Source organism: Pinus tabuliformis, chromosome 1_1, assembly GCF_031772625.1.
Source record: "Pinus tabuliformis cultivar Carrire ecotype Pingquan chromosome 1_1, CPIR1, whole genome shotgun sequence".
NCBI lineage: Eukaryota > Viridiplantae > Streptophyta > Pinopsida > Pinales > Pinaceae > Pinus > Pinus tabuliformis.
In genome coordinates, this window is record NC_142297.1 from 952700167 (window position 1) to 952718130 (window position 17964).

Consider the following 17964-nt stretch of genomic DNA (forward strand, 5'->3'; position numbering starts at 1 on the left):
TCTTTCATCGATTGGTAATGATTATAGTTCCAAATTGACCTTGGAACAATGGTTAATACAAAATATCATTCCAGGTAATCACTTTCAAGACTTTTGAAAGATTCTTGATGATGAGCGCAGAGTCTCGTTGGAGGAACAAGAAGTTGAGATAAACAAACTATAATTAGTCTTTCTATTGTGAATTTTCTCATATTTAGTCACATTGTTTTTACTTCAGTAGATGGTGAAGCTCAAATTTCCAATTCACTATTTTATTTTTTTATTATTAAATTAAATATACCTTATTTTTTTATTATTAGATTAAATATTTTTTCTACAGTGAACTTTTTCCTAATACTTAGTTACATTATTTTTACTTGAGTAGATGGTGAATCACATTGAAATTTAGTTATATAGTTATTTTTGTTTTAAGATTTTACACATGGTATATATATTTAGTTTTCTTATAAATTAATTAGAAACGAATTTGCTACTAGAGGAATAATCTCTCGAAGAGAATGCAACTATACTTTCTAAAAATGTAATGAGCGCTACTTTGATCTCTACTCTTGTTTGGCTAGTTCAATTTTTTTTTGGTAGCTTTGACAATTCATGGTTGATCTAATGATGGATATAGTGTGTATATTGGTTTTTGAGGTAAAGAATGTATTCCATTTTCAATTAAGATAGTGATGCAAGTGCAATACACCTAAGGGGTTCATTTTTTAAATAAATAAGTGAGTATATTTTTTTGACAAAAAATATTATGAACTTTAGTAAAAATAAGTATCTGGAATAGATAATGTCAACATTATGTGCTTTCTCTTTAATGACATGCAAACAGTACGATTATTGATTTTTCTCAATAATTTCTATGTGCAAAATAATTACATTCAACAATATTGGCATCCATGGTGAGAGTCAATGTTTTTTTAATTACATTCTTTGTAGGACTCAAACAGTGAGAAGCATCAACACTTTGGTTACAATTTTTTAATGACAGAGAAAGGTTATTTCTTTTTCATAATAGCTTTTATGTGAGAAATAATTACATTCAACAATATCAACATTCAATGTGAGAGTCAATGTTTCTTTAATTACATTCTATATATGATTCAAGTAGTGAGAAGCATCAACATTTTAATTAGAGTTTTTTGACATTGTTTTCTATTTCAACACAGATTGAAACACATTAAGAATATAGTCAAAGAATTTCACAAATTATGAATTTAAATGATATTTACAAATATAAACCATTTAAAATTTCAACTATGGGTAACAAATTTACCTATGATATTATGTCTCCTAAATCCAACTCTTTATAAAAAAAATTAGGATTGCTTTCTTTCATGTGAATGGATTTTAAAACATGGAAATAAACTTTTTCAATGCACATGTTAAAAGTATTTACTCATTGTCCAAAAAAAAATTCCATAAACATTTATTAATAGGTGTGAAATCATATTAACACTAAAATTGTGATGATAGACACTTAATGATGTGAATGGATTTTAAAACATGGAAATGAACTTTTTCAACCCACATGTTAAAAGTTTTTACTCATTGTCCAAAAAAAATTCCATAAACATCTATTAATAGGTGTGAAATTATATTAGCACACTAAAATTGTGATTATAGACACTCAATGTTGATTAAGAGAAGTATGGATTGTTTCTTCACCAGTTTTTTTTCTTAAAATATCAATTAAGTGAAATTTGTCAAGGGAAAAAAATTAAATTAAATTAAATGATAAAATTGTGATTATAAATATTGAATATTTATTAAGAGATGTATTAAATATCTCTTAACTGATCTTCATCTTAAAAAATCAATTAAGTGAAATTTGTGAAGGGCAAAAATTAAATAAAATAAAATAATCACAATAACCAGTAAAAATTTACAAATTGCTACAATTTTCATTAACTTTCAATATATATATTGAAATATCAAAAATCCGTCATCAAATGTAGTAATGAGTATATTCAATAATGATTTTCTTTTTCTCTGAAAATAAAAATTGTCATTCTTTTTTTCCAAAAAAATTAGTTGATGTAGAATTTCAGTCCCTAAATCCAAAATATGCATGAAGTAGCTCTTACATATAAGTTGTAGAAAATAAGATTATGATTTATTTTTGTATGACATTAGAATGCAAAAGTATTATGATGTAGATTTTTTTTTTAACAAATTCCAATTTATTATAAAACAATTACACTATAGAAATTCAACCATAAAGGCACAAGGATAGTAGAGATCACAATGCACAAAGAAAACACATTTACTCTAAAAAATCTCACTTGGAAAAAACCCAACAACATTTAATGTAGTTAGTCAACTATGAGATTAAATTGTCCAACAAGTTATGGTCAAACATGGTCAAAGAACTCTCTATAGTCAAGTCAAACTTTTGCCCTTCAATATTTGACCCCTTTTTACTTGCCTAGGCTGAATTTTGACCTCCCATAATATGCCTAGAATTTGGGCCTCCCTAGAATATGGCACCTGAAAACTTCCTAGAATTATTGCTTATGTGTGTTTGAATGGTGCCTTGATGAGGTCGAATGCTCTTTATATATTGTTTTGCCTTTGTGAATGGGTGTCTCTACATTGGGCCGACTTGACTTGAGGGAGGGTCAACTTGACTAGTTTGAAGCTAAAACTTCAAAATTCGAATTTTGAAATTTCCTTTTAAATCTAACATGAAGAACATGTCTCATGTTAATTCTTCAATGGACTAATCAATGAAAATGAACATTTTTAATTCAATATTAAAAATTTAAGTGCCATGGCTACACAAATTTAATATATATAAAAAAAATCAATAGACTTTCATATCAATAACACCACCTATAGAGAAGACCTTGTGAATAATATAGTCCATGTATCCCATGTAGCATATGTTATAAAGACATTCCAAAACAATAGAAATCACATATATGTTCACTACAACTTAAAGAGAAATATGTTAGTTCTGATTATGGAAATAAAAACAAAAAAGGTCCTCATTCTGCAAAAATGTACTCATGGAAATTAGATTTTCTCGGTTGCATGATAATTGTCATTGATCAAAGCAGAGTAGATGTTCTTCTCAGGATGATATCTATGGCCAACTTTAGATAGAGCATCAACAATTCCATTATGTTCTTGGAAAATATGGGTGAATGTCAACCCACCAAACAAGCCAATCATGTTCCTAATCATTTTCATCTAATAGGAAAACATAGGAGGATCAAAGGAAATCTTCTCCACATCCCATTCAATAATCTCTTTGGAGACACCAAATACATCGATCACCTTAATGGATAACCATTTAGTGCAATATAATACACCCCAGAGTGCAATGATCTCCACCTTGGTGTTGGAGCCCGCCCCACTATTCCAACAAAAATAAAAGTATTGACTAGACTTTAAAATAATGTATGCCCTGCTATGACATATGTTCATATTTGCAGCGCTATCAAAAAACCCTTCCGAATATCTGTGCTAGATATCCACAAGTTTTGCAGACAAACTAGTATTCCATACTAGGCAGTTTATTGAACCTTCCATACTAGTTTGTTTGTAAAACTCAATAAACTGTCTGTAGTCCTGAAAAGGAAGAGACCCATATTGTGTTATAATTTTTATTTGGAGCTGCAACCAATGTTCTTTTAGGAAGTGAGCATAAGATTTTGATGGTTTCCTGTGTTAAAAATAACAACAAGAAATCCTAATTTAATTTGTCCTTGAATTAAATTAGGAATTAAATCGAAATTCTATTTTCATAGTAAATAGTTAACTAAGTTAATTTGACATAGTTGGCTTAGAAAATTCGAGTTGGAAGTCTATCTAGAGTCATGTAGAGTGATTCCTAAATTTGAGGGGTCCAAGTTGAGTTCCTTTGAGTTGTAATGATCTAATTCAGATTAACTGATTTAAATTCAGTTAAACTAGTTCAAAGAGTTGAAGGAACTAGTAGGAGGTCTAGTAGTGGGGATAAAATTCAGTGCAGCTTTACAACCCCACCAATTAATAGCGCAGGCAGAGGAGGTCACCAGAGAGGAACACTAGCTACAGGGCTCTGATGAGCGAGAGAGTAGAGATTGAGTCATCCTGTTTTGAGGAAGCAGTGCAACAACTAGTTTGGGTTGATGACATGGCTAAGGAGTATGACTCAATTATCAACAACAATGTTTGGGAAGTGGTCCCAAGACTGACATACAAGTCATTGGTGAGTTCGACATGACTTTACAAGGTAAAACAAGCAGTTGATGGTAGTGTGGAGAAACAAAAGGCCAAGTTTGTGGTGAGATGATTCTCTTAGGTGGAGGGGATTGATTACGATGATACTTTTGCTCCAGTATCAAGGTACTCATCAATCGGATCCATTCTAGCACTGTCAGTGTAGATGGGATGGAAGATACATTAGATGGATGTAAAGACAACATTCCTCAACGACATGATTGAGGAAGAGGTGTATATTGAGTAGCATGAAGGATTTGAGACCTTCAACAGAGAGTCACATGTGTGTAGACTCAAGCGAGCGTTGTATGGACTGAAATAAGCACCTTGTCCTTGGTACACCAAGATCGATAGCTATTTCACCAGGATAGGCTTCACCAAAAGTGAAGCAGATGCGAAACTTTACCATATTGTGGTTGAAGGTAAATTGTTGATTATTGTTTTATATGTCGATGATTTGATTCTAACAGGTGATGATAAGTTGATCAAGTCTTGCAAAGAGGATCTTGCAAGAGAGTTCGAAATGAAGGACTTGGGGCTCATGCACTACTTTCTAGGGATAGAAGTATGGCAAGGAGATGAGGAAGTGTTTGTCTCTTAGGGAAGGTATGCCAACGAGATACTAAAGAAGTTCCACATGGAGAGCAGTAAACCCATGGAGACTCCTCTAGCTGGTAACTGGAGGAAGGAGGATGCTACTTCAGGTGAAGTAGTGGAGGCTACTATTTATAGACAGCTTGTGGGTTCACTCATGTATTTAGTGAACACACGGGCATACATGTTTTATGCTGTTAACTAGCTTAGTCAGGCTATGGTTAAGCCTACCAAATTGTATTGGAAGGTAGCCAAACATGTGTTGAGATACCTCAAAGGCACCACTCAGTTTGGTCTTTGGTAGAGATGGATAGAGGGAGTGAAGCTTCAAGGCTTCACTGATGCAGATTGGGTAGGGAGTCCATCTGACATGAAGAGCACATCAGGGGGGATCTTGAGTATTGGGTCAACAATTGTTTCTTGGCACAAGAAGTAACAAATATCAATTGCACTCAGTTCAGCAGAAGAAAAGTACATGGATGTCAGTCAAGCATATTGTGAGGCTATCTAGATGAGGAAGATTCTAGTTGGTTTGTTTTGTCAATAGAGGGTTCCAACATTGATTTATTGTGACAATCAGAGTTGTATCAAACTCTCTAAGAATCCAGTTTTTCATGATCGGTCCAAGCATATTGATATCCAGTATCATCACCTTCGCGATTATGTGTAGGGGAGAATCATGTTGCTGGAGTACATTCCCACAGAGGAGCGGGATGCATATATTTTGACAAAGACATTGTCAAGATGAAAATTTGAGTTTCATGGAGGCATGATCAGGGTAGCAAATAATCCCTTTCTTGTTGAGAGGGAGTGTTAAAAATAGTAACAAGAAATCCTAATTTAATTTGTCCTTGAATTAAATTAGGAATTAAATCTAAATTCTATTCTCATAGCAACTTGTAATAGTTAACTATGTTAATTTGACTTAGTTGGCTCAATAAGTTCGAGTTTAAATTATATCTAGAGTCATGTAGAGTGATTCCTAAATTTTAGGGGCCTAAGTTGAGTTCTTTTGAGTTGTAATTATTTAATTTAGTTTAACTGAGTTAAATTAAGTTAAACTAGTTCAAACAGTTGGAGGAACTAGTAGGAGGTCTTGTAGTGGAGATCAACTTTATTACAGCTTCACTGATCCACCAGTTAACTGAAGATTCACTCATAAATAACTCATGCATGTTATTTCAGAGGAAGACCTAGTTGAGATTAGAGTACAGGGAAAACATACTATCAATTGTATAATTTTCTGAGTTGTACATATGGTTCATGCAATCAATAGAAGGCCTATGATGGATTGCAAAGTTGTGGTGATGCATTTTCCCAATTAAATATGGGCTAGTTCTCTTGGGAATTGCACAAGGAAGCTAGGGGTTGGGAGGCAGCAAAATTGGCTAAGTGCTAGCTTGTGCTGGTTTGTGAAGTAGAGAGATAGATTGTACTTGTGTAGGAATTGTTTGGGTTGAAAAAGTATTTTATTTTCTTCTCAAATCTTCTCCTTAATGCAATATATATAGTCGAGGTTTTGAGAAGTTGCTTTCCCTAGAAAAATATTGTGTTATGTGCGATTGAAATTCTTCCTTTTCTTCTTAGTGTTTTCATCGATCAGTTTTGGTTTCCGCTAATGAGTAGATTACATTATTGTCTTTTATTTTAGCATATCACATAAGCTATTGAATCTACAAGTAAGAATATACATCCTACATTGCAGGACTTTCATATAGAGACTCAGCATGGTGGAAAGTTGTGTTTATTTCTCATGCAACCTCTCTCTCAACCTTGTTTTTAATGCCTGTAGCTTCTCCTTCATAATAGACTCCCTTTGTCTCAAATCACTCAATTCCTTTCTCATTTCAATGAATTTCTCCTCCATGAGGCCCACATATTCCACATGCTTGGATTTGGCAATTTGCATCCACCTATGGGTTCTGACCCCCTCTCTCTCCAGCTCATAGAGGACTGGTATTGCAAAATTTCCAAGGATAATCCTTCCTCCAATAAATTTGTAGTAGGACCCCAAGCTAGGCTGTGGATCAGGCTCTTGGAGCTCTTGGAGGTCCTTTCCAACTGACTTTGAGGTGGCTTCTTCTTTTTGTAGTTCATTTTTCTCCTCCTGTAGCTTCCCATGTTCCTCCTATAGCGAACTCTTCCTCTCCTGTAGCAAACCTTATCTCTCCTATAGCTTCTCTTCTTCTGCTTGCTAAAAGGCAACCTGTATCCTGGGTTTCTTGAAGGTCACTGACCTAGTGGTGGGCCTACCCACATATGCTACATGTGACTTAGTTTTGGTTTTAGGAGAAGTGACCTCCTCAATATTTCCCTCACCGGGTCCTACATCTTTCTTTTTACTTGGTCATTCATTAATAATGATAGTGTCCCTTGTGGGAGTTTGTGATTTCCCTTGTCTAATTCTGGTGCTTTTCCTGGTTCTGAAATACAAGGGACCTTGTCTTGTTTTCCAACTATTGGGCTTGAAAGGTGTGCCCAATGTAGCCAATGTTTCAGCTTCTTCTTGTTTAGTGTCCCCTAGATATAGACTTGTTTGATGTGGTTGTTTCTCTACTTCTTGGGGTTTAGAAGTATACTTAGGGCTTACTTTTCCTTATACTTGTTTCTTCCCCTCTTCTCGTTTAATTTATGATTCTCTTTCCTCTGTCTTTGTTTCCTCCTCTTCCTCTTTTTTTCTTTCCTGTTCTTCTATTTTTGCTGCCACTTCCTCTCTTTTTTCTCCTTCTTCTTCCTCTGTTTTTCCTTCTTTATCACCAGTGCTAGAGGTTGGGGTTTCTCGAGGTGTGATGGCTTGGGTTTTTATGAAAATTTCCCTACCTATGTCCACAAATTTAGTCCATAGAACAAGGTTCCTTAAGTGGCTCAAAACATCTATCACAATTAACTTGATGAGGCCATGGTGAGCTAAGTGTTAGTGCTTTCCTTCCCTCAATTGACTCATCTCCATGATTAGCTGTAGGATGAAATGGGGAACATTAAGTCTTTGAGGGAGAGGCGATTATGCCTTGAATCTCAACTCATGGAGCAATATGAAGTGGTAGGCATAAAGCACACTCAATCTTCCTTCACAAGATATATACGAATCAAGGGTCTTCTTTAAGATATTTGGTGCTAGAAACTCCATGTTTATTGATTTTGGTGCTATAAACTCCATGTTTATTGCTTTGATTTCTAAAGTATCATTGGAAAAATACTTTATGGATTATAGGCGAATTTCACTGTGCAATATTTCCTACAAAATGATCTCGGATTAGTGCAATGTCGCTAAAGGATACCCTGTCAAAATATATTGCACTAGAACAATATGGGTTCTTAAAAAAATGAAAAATACAAGATGTAGTGGTGATTGCACATAAATCTATGCACTCCATTTAGGTGAAAAAGAAGAATGCTTTATTATTAAAATTAGACCTGATTAAAGCTTATGAATGTGTTGACTTGTGTTTTCTACAAGTGGTCCTACACAAGATTAGTCTCTAGGTGGAGATAGTCAATTGGATTATGGCTTGTATCACCTTTGTAAACTTTGTAGTATTGATTAGTGCGGTGCCTTCTTGGATTTTCAAAGCCTCTAGGGGTTTGAGACAAGGATTTTCTTTATCCCCTCTTTTATTTTTACTAGTTATTGATGGGATGAACATAATGATTTCTGAGGCTCATCTCTAGGGTTATTTCTTGGGGTTGCAGATCACCAAAAATATTTCCATCACACACTTAATTTTTGTGGATGATCTCTTATTTTTTGGGAAGGCTTCTGCTGGGGAATGGAAATATTTATACCAGATTATCTCTTCTTTTGGTCATGCCTTTGGATTTTATACAATCCATGTAAAATCTATGTTAATCGATGCAACATTGGAGCTGAACATTGTTGATATATTTGTTGTCGAGGTAGTCCCAATAGATTTGGTATTCAAATACATCGATTTCCATCTGAAATCAAATAATTATGGCAATAGAGACTGGGGTTGGCTAATTGAATTTTTTGATTGGTGATTATCAAATTGGTCTCTAAAGTGGTGGACACTAAGTGGCAAGTTGATTCCAGTTCATTCGGTCTTGTAGAGTATCATTTCTTATTAGATGCATCTATATTTATTTCCTCTCAATATCATCAAGTGGATTAATTCTATTATTTCTAATTTTATCTAGGTTGGTTCCAACATCGTAAAAAAAAATCATATGGTTCAGTTGGAAGATATATCCAAGATGAAAGAGGATTGTGGATAGGGTATAATTAATATTGAGAAGTTTAGTTGGGCTTTGGGGGTGAAGAGCATAGGGCATGCATTATGCAAAAATGGCATTTGAAAACATATTATAAAGCAGATATATCAAAGGAATATGTCGATAACTGAGTGGATAAAGGCAGAGGCTCGAGCACCTTGCTCAGTTTCATACATATGGAATGGTTTGATGAAAATTAAACATTGGTTGATTGGGAACTTAAGATGGGAGATTGAATCAAGCACACTGTTGGAGATTGGGCTCGAATATCCCGTTCGAGGATTCAATGGTGATCATTCATTGCCTATAACACTCATTCAACATATCCATAATACGAGAATATATTATTTAAATCATCTCCAAGTGGAATATGATCCTATTTTTCAATATCCATCCTGGGTATGCTCTCAAGATTTGGGTCTTTTTGGGGAAATGGTTGTGTGTTGGTACATGTACATATAGAACTTATCTATGGAGGGTATGATCATATTAAGGGATAAGGAAGACATTTTCACGTGGGATAGCAAGATTGAATAGCGGTTGATCTTTGTAAAGGAGGCTTATAGGTATATCACGCATGTTCAATAGTGTCCTATAGATTGCAGGTGGTTTAGAAAATATTGGGATTGAAAACTTCCTCTAAAGCTAAAATGTTTTGGTTGGCCAGTCAAGCGAAATAAATATTAACTTGAGATAATTTATGTCATAGGGTTTTATTGGACTGGGCAGGTGTGTATTATGTAGGGTTGCACTTGAGGGCATGACACATCTTATTGCTAAATTGTTCATTTGCGGTATCCATATGGATTGCAGTGTTGAACATTTTAAATATATTTGTTGGTTGCAATACAACATTTGTGGATTCTTGTATTTAGGACTATAAGATGGGCTACAATGACCATCTATTTCTTACTTTCTATCTTATGTCGAACATTTGGAGGTGTAGAGATGCGTTTTTGAAAATATTTCACAGGACGTAAAGTGAATATGCATTGTGATTTGTTCATACTTCAATGTGATTAGATCTGTGGCCAAAAAGGGACCACTGAGATGCATCAAACTTATGGACATCTAGTGAAAATGCTCAGAAGGGTTTTTCGATAGTGATGCAAATATGAATATATATCGCAGCAGGGCATACATTGTTTTAAAGTCTAGTCAATACTTTTATTTTTTTTGGAATATTGTGGCGGGCTCCAACGCTAGGGCTGAGATCATTGCACTCTAGGGTGTATTATATTGCACTAAATGGTTATCCATTAAGTTGATTGACGTATTTGGTGATGCCAAAGTGATTATTGAATGGACTGCAGAGAATATTCCCTTTGATCCTCCTATGTTTTCCTATTAGATGAAAAGGATTAGGAAGATGATTGGTTTGTTTGGTGGGTTGACATTCACCCTTATTTTCCAAGAACATAATGGAATTGTTGATGCTCTATCTAAAGTTGGCCATAGATAACATCCTAAGAAGATCATCTACTCTGCTTTCATCAATGACAATTATCATGTGACTGGGAAAATCCACTTTCCATGAGTATGTTTTTGCAAAATGAGGACCTTTTTGTTTTTATTTCCATAATCAGAACTAACTATTTCACTTTAAGTTGTAGTGAACATATATGTAATTTCTATTATTTTGGAATGTCTTTATAACATATGCTACATGGGATACATGGACTATATTATTAACAAGGTCTTCTCTAGAGAATGGTGTTATTGATATGAAAGTCTATTGGTTTTTTATTATATATATATTGAATTTGTGTAGCTATGGTCACCTAAATTTTGAGTATTGAATTAAAAATATTCATTTTCATTGATTAGTTCTTGGAAGAATTAATATGAGACATGTTCTTCATGTTAGATTTGACAGAGAATTTCAAAATGCTAATTTTGAATTTTTAGCTTCAAACTAGTCAAGTCGACCGTCCCTCAAGTCAAGTCGGCCCCAGTGTAGAGACACCTCGCAAAGGCAGAACAATATATAAATATCATTCGACCTCATCAAGGCATAATTCAACCACACATAAGCAAGAATTCTAGGAAGTTTTCTGGTGGCATATTCTGGGAATGCCCAAATTCTAGGCATATTATGGGAGGCCAAAATTCGACCTAGGCAAATAAAAAATGGTCAAATATTGAAGGGAAAAATTTTGACTTGAGTAGAGAGTTCTTTGACCAAGTTTGACCATACCTTGTTGGACAATTTAATCTCATAGTTGACTAACTAAATTAAAAGGGTCAAATATTGAAGGGCAAAATTTTGACTTGAGTAGAGAGTTCTTTGACCAAGTTTGACCATAACTTGTTGGACAATTTAATCTCATAGTTGACTAACTACATTAAAAAATTATCGAAGGAAAAAGTTGTTGGGTTTTTCCCCAAATGGTTTTTTTAGGGTAAATGTGTTTTCTTTGTGCATTGTGGTCTCTACTATCCTTGTGTTTTTATGGTTGAATTTCTAAACTGTAATTATTTAATAATAAACTGGAATTTGTTAAAAGTTGTTGGGTTTTCCAAATGGCTTTTTTAGGGTAAATGTGTTTTCTTTGTGCATTATGGTCTACATCATAATACTTTTGTATTCTAATGTCATACAAAAATAAATCATAATCTTATTTTCTACAACTTATATGTAACAGCTACTACATGCATATTTTGGATTTAGGGACTGAAATACTACATCAACTCCTTTTTTTGGAAAAAAAGAATGACAATTTTTATTTTAGAGAAAAAATTAGATATTGAAATTACTCATTACTACATTTGATTATGGATTTTTGATATTTCAATATATATATTGAAAGTTAATGAAAATTGTAGCAATTTGTAAATTTTTACTAGTTATTGTGATTATTTTATTTTATTTAATTTTTTCCTTTACAAATTTCACTTAATTGATATTTCAAGAAAAACATTGGTTAAGAGACATTTAATACATCTCTTAATAAACATTCAATGTTTATAATCACAATTTTAGCATTTAATTTAATTTAATTTTTTCCCTTGACATATTTCACTTAATTGATATTTTAAGAAAAACACTAGTTAAGAAACAATTAATACTTCTCTTAATCAACATTGAGTGTCTATAAACACAATTTCAGTGTGCTAATATGATACACCTATTAATAGATGTTTATGGAATTTCTTTTGGGCAATGAGTAAATACTTTTAACATGTGGGTTGAAAAAGTTCATTTCCATGTTTTAAAATCCATTCACGTCATTCAATGTCTATAATCACAATTTTAGTGTGCTAATATGATTTCACACCTATTAATAGATGTTTATGGATTTTTTTTTTGGACAATGAGTAAGTACTTTTAACATGTGCGTTGACAAATTTCATTCCATGTTTTAAAATCCATTCACATGAAAGAAAGAAATCCTATTTTTTTATAAAGAGTTGGATTTAGGAGACATAATATTATAGGTAAATTGTGTTACCCATAGTCGAAATTTTAAGTGTTTTAAATTTTTAAATATCATTTAAATTCAGAATTTGTGAAATTCTTTGACTGTATTCTTAATGTGTTTCAATCTTTGGTGAAATAGAAAACAATGTCAAATAACCCAAATTAAAATGTTGATGCTTCTCACTACTTGAGTCATACATAGAATGTAATTAAAGAAACAATGACTCTCACATTGAATGTTAATATTGTTGAATGTAATTATTTCGCAAATAAAAGCTATTGTGAAAAAGAAATAACCTTTCTCTGTCATTAAAAAACCGTAATCGAAGTGTTGATGCTTCTCACTGCTTGTGTCCTACAGAGAATGTAATTAAACAAACATTGACTCTCACCATGGATGCCAATATTGTTGAGTGTAATTATTTTGCACGTAGAAATTCTTGAGAAAAATCAATAACCATACTTTTTGCATGTCGTTAAAGAGAAAGCACATAATGTTGACATTGTCTATTCCAGATATTTATTTTTACGAATGTTCCTAATATTTTTTTGTCAAAAAAATATACTCAATATTTTAGTTTGAAAAATGAACTCGTTAAGTGTTTGCATCACTATCTTAATTGAAAATGGAATACATTCTTTACCTCAAAAACCAATATACACACTATATCCATCATTAGATCAACCATGAATTGTCAAAGCTACCAAAAAAAAATTGAACTAGCCAAACAAGAGTAGAGATCAAAGTAGCGCTCATTACATTTTTAGAAAGTATAGTTGCATTCTCTTCGAGAGATTATTCCTCTAGTAACAAATTCGTTTCTAATTAATTTATAAGAAAACTAATTATATATACCATGTGTAAAATCTTAAAACAAAATAACTATATAACTAAATTTCAATGTGATTCACCATCTACTCAAGTAAAAATAATGTAACTAAGTATTAGGAAATAGTTCACTGTAGAAAAAATATTTAATCTAATAATAAAAAAATAAGGTATATTTAATTTAATAATAAAAAAATAAAGTAGTGAATTGGAAATTTGAGCTTCACCATCTACTGAAGTAAAAACAATGTGACTAAATATGAGAAAATTCACAATAGAAAGACTAATTATAGTTTGTTTATCTCAACTTCTTGTTCCTCCAACGAGACTCTGCGCTCATCATCAAGAATCTTTCAAAAGTCTTGAAAGTGATTACCTGGAATGATATTTTGTATTAACCATTGTTCCAAGGTCAAAGGTGAAATTGGAACAAACAACCATATTGCGGATGGAACCCAGAATCTCTGGTTTCATAGACCAACGTCTTATCCATTATATTAATTAGTCTAATAACCAAAAAAATCTAATTTATTCCATTTGCCTCTGGCTTCCTCTCAGACGTTGTCTAATTCGTTTCATCTGTTGCTGGTGCTTCACTTCCGAGTGGGTTCTAACCTGCTAACTTTGATTCGAGAACCGGAATTGGTTCACGACTCGCACCGATCTGGATCTATCGCAATTGCCTGAACTGTAGATCGCAAAGGAACTTAACTCTTTGGAAAAGATGTAGTGACCCTGTAGAACGATGTGCGCCCCATATCCACGGCTCATTGCGTTTGCTGCTCTATCAAAATATCTTGCTGAACGACAAAAAAAAAAAATTAGTGAATAAGATTATTATAGGAAAATGAGAGAGAGAGAGAGTTAGCCACATATAATTCCAAAAAAAATAAATGAGTAAAACTGATTTGATAAATCTGATTTGCTACCAGTTTTAATTGATGAGCAATTTGTAGAAGGGCCAAAGTTTGTCGCTTGGATTTGATCGTTCATCCACTACATAGTGAGGTCTCTCGAAACCTACATCAAAAAATTTTGAATTTTTTTTCATTGCACATTAAGGAGACTAAACAGAGGTTTACACTCTCTTTCATTGTTTGATTCTTGAGAGTTGAAACCTGCCAAAGGAATCCTACCACTCATGCGATCCCATCGTTGATAGGGGTGGTTGAAATAACCGGAGGGAACATTCCTGTTGATTCTTGCCAATTCTATCTCACTAAAAATTTCGATGAGATGTGAAGATTTGCACAAGCAAAGCAAAGCAAGGCCATCTTCCAGCAACACGCAGCGCAAAAGAGGAAGAAACACACAGGAAGCCAACCTGCGAGGCATAGACATTCATGTACGCGCGCACAAAATCCGAATTCAAATTTCAAATAGAGACACTGGGCTAGTGGCGCGGCAGTTTTGAAAATTCAAAATTTAGATTTCACATAGTAGGTTGGTCCATCCATGCTTTAATTGCATGCACGGTCTGGACAGGATGATGGCGGCGATGGAGACGTGGACCGTATTGGCCTGTTTCCGCGGTCATCAGAAAATTAGGCAAAGACGTCGGAAATATGGGATGTGATGTTGAATACATGTTATCGAATGTATGTATGGCAAGGGCTATACATTAGCTGGCCCAGCATTTATGACTCAATATATGGCTGGTTAGCCCTTGCCCTTCCAAACGCTTTATGCGTACAGGAACTGATAGATGGCAATGGTCAATAATGCTGTGACACGACGAAGGGGAAATTGCCAAGAAACTTGATGCTTGTTGTGTGGGGGCAAACTTGCTTGTTATGTCGGTGGATGCCCCCTGTTTTGGTCGGAGACTTCACGTCTCATCACAAAAAATCATATCATGGGTTGGTGGATGCAAGCTGGTTTGCATAAACTGAAGGAATCACATCTTTGGTAAAGCAAGGAAATGAACGCAGGCCTGCCAAGTCTCCGACCAAAACAGGTGGCATCCACTGACATAACAAGCAAGTTTGCCCCACACACAACAAGCATCAAGTTTCCTGTCAATTTCTCCTTCGTCGTGTCACATCATTATTGACCATTGCCATCTATCAGTACTTCCTGTACGCATAAAGCGTTTGGCAGCCCTGTACGCATAAAGCGTTTGGCAGGCCTGCTTTACCAAAGATGTGATTCCTTGAGTTGGACCGGGACCCAATCGTTTATGCAAACCAGCGTGCATCCACCAACCCATGATATGATTCTTTGTGATGAGACGTTAAGTCTCCGACCAAAACAGGTGGCATCCACCGACAGAAAAAGCAAGGGAGTGGGAGACTGGGAGTGGACGTCCATGAGTTCCGTGCGAAAATCTGCTTTACCAAAGATGTGATTCCTTCAGTTGGACCGGGACGGTGGGACCCAATGGTTTATGCAAACCAGCTTGCATCCACCAACCCATGATATGATTCTTTGTGATGAGACGTTAAGTTTCCGACCAAAATAGGTGGCATCCACCGACACAAAATCCAAGGGAGTGGGAGACTGGGAGCGGACGTCCTTGAGTTCCGTGCGCAAATCTGCTTTACCAAAGATTTGATTTCTTCAGTTGGACCGGGACCCAATCGTTTATGCAAACCAGCTTGCATCCACCAAGCCATGATATGATTCTTTGTGATGAGACGTTAAGTCTCCGACCAAAACAGGTGGCATCCACCGACATAAAAAGCAAGTGCGTGGTAATTTCGTGGTGTACCCATTCCGCATTTTACGCGTTTCCCCGTCGACCAAATGCTTTGGAAGTTCCATTCATCTCTTTTCACTGCGACGAGATATTTTGTGTTCGATTCACTGTCCACGACAGTTGGCGGTTGATGTTATCCCATTCTCTTAATGGAAACCATTGGCATAGCCGGACTTAAATTTTCTATTTCCATAGACAACACTAGCCATGGATTTCAAATAAATGTTAAGACAACTTCACATCCTTCACTGCTTTAATCAATCATTAAATTGTTAATTTTTTTTAACTTAATGGTCTTACCAGCATAATTGTCGGATAAATTTCATTTCCAATATTTATAAAAATAAAAATAAAAAATTTATTAGATATACATTGTGTTGAATTTGATTTAATATTTTAAATATTAATTATATATATTATTTAAGTTTAGATATATTATTGTTTTTAGGTTTGATATAATTTTATGATATATAATTATAGTTTGGATATATTTTAATAATTGGTATTTATATAACTAACACAATCACATTAATAAATATGGTTGATATATTATAAATATACATGGAGAAGTTTCGTAAAAAGGTATGGGGAAAAGAGTTGGGTAGAAAGAAGAAATATTACATTGAGGAATTCAACCCTACGTGTGATCTACAAGAAAAAGAGTTTATTGGAGCTAGCATTTCGTGGAGGGCAAAGGTTCTTGCTCAATTAAAGACCAACTTACTAGGGTTGTGGAATAGGAAAAACATTTCATTTTGGAATGTAATGCATTCAAAGATATTAGAGAAAGTTATGAGAACATGCATTGTCTTTTTAGCCAGGGGATTGTTGGAAGGTTGGGTCAGCTCATCATCAATTTGAATCGGAAAAGGGTTGAATTGTAAAAAGCGAAAAACGGGATCTAATGGTCTCATAGACTATTTTTAGTCTCGTGGACCTTAAAATATCATTTCATTTTATATTAATTACATCCACAACCACATTATTAAATTTGGTTGATATATGCAAATAAGTGTATATCATATCACATTAATAATTATTAGATGTATGGTAAGGATTTAACATTAATACTAATTATTATATAATTATAATAATTATATAAGTAATAATTAGGTTTTATAATATTAAAATATTGAATTTTAATATTAAAGTTTTAGTAATGAGTTTAGTATTAGGGTTTTAGTATAGGGTTTTAATATAAGTAAGTGTAAGTTAAGTGTTCAACTAAGTGAGTAAGTTTTCAATTAACATTGAAACCTAATATTATAAACCTTATATATTAATATTATAATCCTGTTTGACGGTGTTGGACCTGCCAACATGTGAAGGGATCTCCTGGGTAAGAAGTTCCAACTAGGCCTCAGAACGTTTGGAGTAGGAGTCCTAGCAGTGGGTAGTACGGTATTGTCTTCACTGTGGTTGCAGGCAGAGGTAAGTAAGATGTCCCTGTTGGAAGCAAGGGTGTGGCCTTGCACCAAATCAAGGAATGTGCATGAAAGGCTCTAACACACGGAAGGGGAGAAGAGTGCGCCCCTTAGAAGCATGTGATAGCACGCAGCTTGAAAGGGAACACACGAGCTGAAAGACATCACGATATGGAAAGCAGGATAGCTGACTATCCAAAGTGATGAGTTATACCAACAAGACGCTTCATAAGATTCATATAAACACATACAGAATAGTTCATACATACATGCGTAAATTACAACTACATACATCGTTAGAGTAACCAGGATAGCCGAACTACAATAACAATATATGCATGAAACACGTTGGATCTGTTATATTAAAAGAGTGAAAGATCCAATCATACATACAACAATGACAACCACTAGCCCCAATAGTAGAACGTTAAATTCACTAATGTCTGCTCCTCCAAAGAGATGTACTCGCTCTGAGCTGTGGAGAAGCCAAGGCTCGTTACAATACACTCCATGCTTTCTCTAAGTTATACCTATCAGAAGATTAGCTCCCAAAAGGCCATACAATGAG